The sequence below is a fragment of the Nannospalax galili genome, unplaced genomic scaffold (assembly GCF_000622305.1).
Source record: "Nannospalax galili isolate Female #2095 unplaced genomic scaffold, S.galili_v1.0 scaffold1536, whole genome shotgun sequence".
Classification (NCBI taxonomy): Eukaryota; Metazoa; Chordata; class Mammalia; order Rodentia; family Spalacidae; genus Nannospalax; species Nannospalax galili.
The window spans coordinates 44,494-51,336 of record NW_008337295.1 but is presented as its reverse complement, the minus strand read 5'-3'; the positions used below and the strand labels follow the sequence as shown (position 1 = coordinate 51,336).

The window sequence follows — 6,843 nt, the reverse complement described above, 5'->3', positions numbered from 1 at the left end:
GCGCCACTCACCGCCCCGGCGCGTCCGCCCGCGTGTGCGTCCCTCCGCTGGCCCCGGCCCCGCTTGCCAGGCCGCCCCGACCCGCCCTGAACCGCCCGGAGCCCCGAGCCCCTCAGCGGCAAGCCGCCTTGGGCTGTCACATAGTGGAAAACGTGACCGCGCGCGCCGCGCCCGCCCCCGCGCACTCCATTGGCCGAGCCCCCGCCTTATCTGCATACTAGGGGGCGGGGCCAGAGGCGCCGCGCGCCCATTGGTGGAGCCGCCCGTCGCTCTCTTTACATAAGACGCACATGGAACTCCATGTTCGCCGCCCGGGTTTTCAATGGAAACGCCCTGCGCTCGGACACCCCCGCACCCCGCCGAGTGGGCCAGTCCACTTCCGGCTGCCGCGCCTGCCATTCACAAGGACGGCGGCAGCGGAGCGCCGAGTGGAGCGAACCACTGCTGGCGGGGGCCGAGCGCATTCAACCCGCGTTACTCATTCATTCATTCATTCATTTATTCATTCATTCATCCATCCACCCCTCCCGTCCTTACTCACTCATTCATTCATCCACCCATCGCTCTCATTCATTCCCTTCCTCGCGCTCATGCACTTATTCATCCCCCCTCACTCATTCATCCACCCCCGCTGTCACGCATTCATTCATCCACCCCGTGCCCTCACTCATGCATTCATTCTCCAGTTGTTCTCATTCATTCCCTTCCTCGCTCTCATTCACTCATTCATTCCTTCATTACCCCCTCATTCATCCACCCCCGCTGTCACTCATTCATTCATCCACCCCCTTGCCCTCATTCATTCACTACACGTTCATTCCCTTCCTGGCTCTCATTCACTCATTCATTCGTTCACTGCCCCATCCTCACTCATTCATCCTTAGGCACCTCTGAGAGCTGCCTGAGGACAGACAGGGTGCCCGCGCCCCGCCCCAAGCTTCATGCCCACCCAGGCCATCCTGCATCCCAGATTGGCCTTTCTTTTTTAAAAAAAAAAATTTTTTATGGGGCTGGAGAGATGACTCAGCGGTTAAGAGCAACGACTGCTGTTGCAGAGCACCCGGGTTCGATTCCCTGCACCCACATGGCGGCTACGAACCGTCTTTAACTCCAGTTCCAGGGAAATCCGAAGCCGCCTTCTGACCTCCGCGGCACTGCACAACACGGGTGCACTCACGTACATGCAGGCAATAGATTATTATAAATAATAATAAATTATTCTTTTTGTTTTATGTGTCTGTGTGTATTGCGTGCACCTGTATCATGCAATGCCCACAGAGGGCAGAAGAGGGCGTCAGGATCCCCTGGAACTGGAGTTTCAGACAGTTGTTAGCTGCCATGTGGGTGCTGGGATTCAAACCTGGGTCTTCTGCAAGACCAGTCAGTGTTCTTAAACGTGAGCCATCTCTCCAGCCCCGCCTTTCTTATTGTGAAACCAAGTGTTGCAAATTTTGATTCAGGAAATAAGGTCATTGTGGCAGTGTAGACACCTAGACATACAAAGGAAAAAGTGTTTTTGCCCAGCTCCCTCAGACCTTGTTAGGGAGAAAGAAGGAATTTAATCAAATACTAAATGGGATGGCATGGTTTACAGATTGATAGAGTGCTTGAGGGGAGGGCTAGATGTGGGAGGTACTTGGAAAAGCTGAGCCTTCCCAAGGCATAAGTCACAGACTAATCTAATCACGGTTGGGGACTCCCTGGGCATAGGATGGTGCTGCCCCTGTGGGCCACCCCATGGCATCTTGGCCAAAGGTATTTGTTCTTTAGGGGAGCAGCACTATTTGGATGCATATTAAGCCCCCAGGCTCCTGTCCAAAGGGCCAGAGGAGAAAGCTGACCTCCTGGGACTGGGTCCAGGGCCAAGACTTATCTGTCTGACTCTGAAAGTGCAGATTGTGGTAGGGAGGCCAGACTGCTGTGTCTGGAAACCACTGACAAGCCTGGAGGCATTGCCCAGGAAGCTGGGGCCTGCAGCATCTGCCCCCACTCCTCTGGATCTTGCTTGGGATCTCCTAGGGACCAGGGATGGAAGGTAAGAAAATGTTATGAACAGCAACCTGTGGACGGGTCCACAGCCAGCTAATCTATATTCAAGAATTCCTGTATGTCTCTGCCTGGCAAGACGTGTATACAGTTCCTCAGATGCAGATGGGACAAGCACCAAGTTCATCTGGGCAGTCCAAAGGAGCTCCAGGAAGCCTACTGTTGACTCACACTTCAGGGGGCAGGGCAGCATCTCCTGTCCCTCTGACACTGACACCTCACCACACTCCCCAACACACACAAACTACCAAATAGAGCTGGGCCAAGCTGCACCCCGCACACACCCAAACAGCCTTTTGTTTCCTCACTGACATTGACGTCAATGGTGGCTGCATTGTTCTAGAAAGGAGAGTGAACAGCTCATCCACCTCACAGAGATTCTCCTTCATACTCAGCTTTTTTCTTGGTCTTGCTCTACATTCAGCCTGCCATGTAATGTCACATTTCCTCCCTAAATTGAACCTTTCCCATTTCCACTAGTAAATCTTGTAGAAAGATACACAAATCAATTAAATGCTGTAGGATCCTAGAGCTCCTCGGAATCTATTTTCAGTGTTTCACTTAGTTGATTTATTATTGTTATTACTGGAAGCTTCAATTTAGTCCACAAATATTTGTTAACACCTGAATTTGAGGAGGAACGCAAAAATGCATCTCCTTGGTCTTTTTGTGTCTGTTCTTGAGACGGTGTCTTGCCTTGTACCCCAGGCTGGCCTGGAGCTGGCTATGGAGCCTGTTTTGGCCTCAAACTCAAACCATCTTCCTGCCTTTGCCCCCTGCATTCTGGGTTTACAGGCGTGTGCCACCACACCCAGCTCAAATATACCTCATTGGAAACTTGTTCAAAAGGAGTTTGTGGAGTAGAGATGATGAAGCAGACTCATAAGCAGTGCTGTCTAAAATGGGGTGTAAGTCCTAAGAAAACAGAATCAGACAGAAACTCTCACCCTGGCTCCAAAAGAAGTGAACTCTGAAAGATATGACCCCTTAGGATCATGCCAAGTCCATGGATGCAATTCTTGCTAAGTCAAGACAGAAAAAGAGAGCAGGGCAGTCAAGCTGGAGCAGGATGATGAATCTTTTCTAGCCATTCCACGCTGACTGTCACCTCCAGCACAGAGCTCTTGGCCAGGTAAATTAATCTTGGCACTGTGGGAAGTGGGCTGGAAGAAGAAAGGCAGCCCTTCAGTTGGGAGCAGTTGGGGGATGATGACCTAGGGACTCAGGACTATGGAAAAAACTGACCTGTGGTCCCAGCCTTCATCCCACCTCTCAGCCAATGGCTGACTTCTAACAGGCTGTTTCCACCATGTTGGCCCTGCCCATCCATGCTTGGGACCTGCCTGGAAGCACTCCTTTAGCCCTTGTCCCCAGCCTCTGTGCCTTGCCAGACCCTACTCAGCTCTCTTGCTCACATTTAGTTAGCTAGCTGTGTAGGGAGCAGTCACTATGCACCACCAGGCTTTGTCCTGGCCTCCTCTCCTTGTGGGTCCCATGGTTTATGGGTTGGTCAGCTGGGGCACAGGTCAGAAGGGCAGGGGGCTAGGAAGAGAATTATCTCTGGACATGGAGATGGTTCACCAGGAAGCTCCCTGTAAGGTGAAGGGACACGGTCAATCTATCTAGCCCTCTAGCCACAGAACCCTCTTCTTGGGCTAGGGACATTGGAAAGGAAGATGCCTAATCTTCACTCTTTAACCTCACTGCATCTGGTTTACATCTGACCCCAGACTGGTACAATGGCAGCTCCTGGCAGGGAGCTCCCTCAGCCAGATCCCAGGGCATGGACAGCTCTGATCTCACACATGGTGACATGAGGCCCACTTGTTCCTAGTGATCCGGAAGACCTTGAAGCAGACAGGTGACCCAGGAGCAAGTGACTTTCCTAGATAGGAAATGGACTGTGAACCAATTTTAAAACAGTGTCCTGGTTGTGTTGGGTACTGTTCTGGTTTGTTTCTCCATTGCTGTGACAAAACACTCTGACCAATACCAACTTGGGGAGGAAAGGGTTTATTCAGCCTACAACTCCCAGGTTACAGTTCATCAGGGAGTCCAAGGTAGGAACTCAGGGCAGGAACCTGGAGGCAGGAGCTGGAGCACAGGCCATGGAGGAATGCTGCCTAACCCTAACCCCTGGCCCCTGCTCAGCCTGCTTTCTTATGCCACATAGGCCCACCTGCCCAGGGGTGACACCACCCACAGTGGGCTGGGCCCTCCCACATCCTCATCAAGAAGATGCCCCTCAGACACGGCCACAGGCCAGTCCAATAGAGGTAATTCCCCAAGTGAGGCTCCCTCAACCCAGGTGTGTCAAGTTGACACTAAAGCTATCCAGCACAGGTACCTACTGAGAGGATTGTGTGTGTTATTTTTTTTTTAACTATAACTCCAGGGAAGCTGTCTTTTGTTTGGGGAGATTCACATATTATTCTCTCTCTCTCCCTCTCTTCCTCTCTCCATTCCTCCCTCCCTCCCTCTCTGTACATATTACTTCAGGAAGTCACAGGTTCACTCGTCACTGGTGAGTATGCAGTCCAGACTTTCTTCTGTGAGGAAGAACTGAGCAAACATTTGCACACAGCCAGCTGATCTGCTCTGTTGACATCCCCATCCCCTCTACAAAGGACATCTTGACAATCTAGTTCTTGCAGTACAAGTCAAAGTGGTGACAGTGGGGATGGCAGGATGGCTAAGCAGGTAAAGAACTTGCTGCCAAGCCTGACAACCTGAGTTTGATTCCTGGGATCCATATGGTGGAAGAGAAAGCTGATTCCCAAAAATTGTCTTCTGACCTCCACATGCACACTGTGGCACACAAACACACAAACACACACACACACACACACACACACACACACAATAAATAAATGTTTAAAACTTTAAAAAATTTAGAAGTGATGAGGTTTTTATTTATTTTGTTTTGTCATACCTAGGTGCAATGAATTTTTACCCATGACAGTTGTTACTACTTTAAAGGAACCTTCTTAGATGAGTCCAATCTATCTTTGCACATAATTTAAATGTCCTAGCTCTGTCTCTGACTTCATTGTATGTTTTATATAAATGAAGTGTTTAAAAAGCAGCATCCCAGGATTCTGCCTTTTGTTGTGTACCTCCTCTTCATTGCTGTACGAACCCAATATGCAAATGTTTAGCCAACCAATACCTTTATCATCAATTTTGCAAGTGAAAGATACAGTTTCAACAGAAGCCAGAAAAAAAAAAAACCTATTTGCTGTCGTGTCAGTCAAGAAATGATGAAAACATTAACCTTCCTAGTTACGAAGCCATTAGAAGAAAAAACTGATGTGACTGAGGTAAGAGATGTGCCCTTCAGTGAAGGTGGCGTTGCCATGGTAGATGACAGACTTCTGGCCCTCAGAGTCTAAGCTGTAGGTTAAGCTTTTGTTTTGGGAACTTGTGGGCTGATTTGTGGATTTCTGGTCTCTGGGGGCTTGAGACCCTTTCTGGGTTGGGGGTCACCCATACCCTTCACAGTTTTGGAGGAGCCCAGGGAAGGCAGCTTGCCAATAAGGTGCTTGTGTCCAGGGCGATGCTGTGGTCCCCCTATCTAAAGTGACCCCCCATTCTGAGGTAATGTGCTATGTCTGAGGAGACACCCTGTATTCATTACTTTTCTCATCACTGTGACAGGATAATCGACAGAAACAACTTAAGGGAGAAACACTTCACTTTTGCTCAGTGTGAGAGGCATTTCAGTCCATCACAATGTGGGAGGCATGCCAGCAGGAGCACACACCAGTCCATGGCAAGAGAAGCATGTGGCCGAGCTTCTCATGTGGAAGCTGACCAGGAGTCAGAGAAAGCAGGCCAGAACCAGAAACAGTTATAACCTCCAAGGCCTACCTCTAATGACCTCCTTCATTCAGAGGGTTCCAGAGCCTCCAAAAACAGCGCCACCAGATGGGGACGAAGTGTTCAAATACCTGAACATGGGAGACATTTCACATTTAAACTGTGATACGCCTCACGAATCAGAGGTGACTCCCATTCTGGAGTGGTCTCTGTGTGCAAGGTGATCTTGCATATTCAAGGTGACACCCTTCTATAGTTTGGGGCTAGAATGTCCCTAAATGTCCATAGTTAAAGATTTGGTCACCAGGGTGGTACTATTGGGAAACCATGAAAACTTGAAGAGGTGAGGCCTAGAGGGACGCCATTGGAGGCATGTTCTTGAAGGGGACTGTGTGATGTCTCTTACTCTTTCTTTTACACTATGGGGCACGCAGGGATTTCATGGCACTGGTCCCCTGCACGCACCCTGGAGCGGCGGGTCTGGTCACGCACCGCATCGCTGTCCGCCGCTGGGGTGCTGAGGCGGCGGCGGGTCCCGCAGCGTGTCTGTGTTGCTGGCTCTCTGGTGGGTCCCTGCTTCTCCGCCGCTTCTTTGTGGGTCTCTGCTGCCGGGGCTTGCCCAGCCGGGTTCCACCCTAATTTCACCCGTGCACTTCCTCAAGATGCGAAATCCACCGGCCGCTGGATCACGCGGGAAGGAGCGTGGCGGCTAAAGCTAGGTGTCCGTGAGTCGGCTTACGAAGAGACAGCTCTCTCCGGGAAGGCTGGATCATAGGCAGTAAGACACAGGACTCAGCTCAGTCTCAGTGGTACAGCCTTTATTCAGTGACTCTGCTCGGCTCCAAGTCTTGGTGATCAGCTTCAATTCTAGCTCCAGCTCCAGCTTCAATTATTGAGGGGAAACCAGGAAGCTTATCCGGTGGGGGCAGTGGTAAAAGCCTTAGCTGATAGGTACTTTGTGGGATGCCCTTATTTACA

At 50.7% G+C, this 6,843-nt stretch overlaps 1 protein-coding gene across 1 annotated transcript in view; it reads right to left on the bottom strand.

Moving 5' to 3' along the window:
• Positions 1 to 139, bottom strand: part of Per2 (period circadian regulator 2) — a 47,389-nt gene extending 47,250 nt beyond the window's left edge. The window contains exon 1 of the mRNA XM_029563250.1: positions 12 to 139. The gene's annotated coding sequence lies outside the window, so the exon portion shown is untranslated. The remainder of the gene's footprint in view (positions 1 to 11) is intronic.
• Between the last annotated feature and the right edge of the window lie 6,704 nt (positions 140 to 6,843).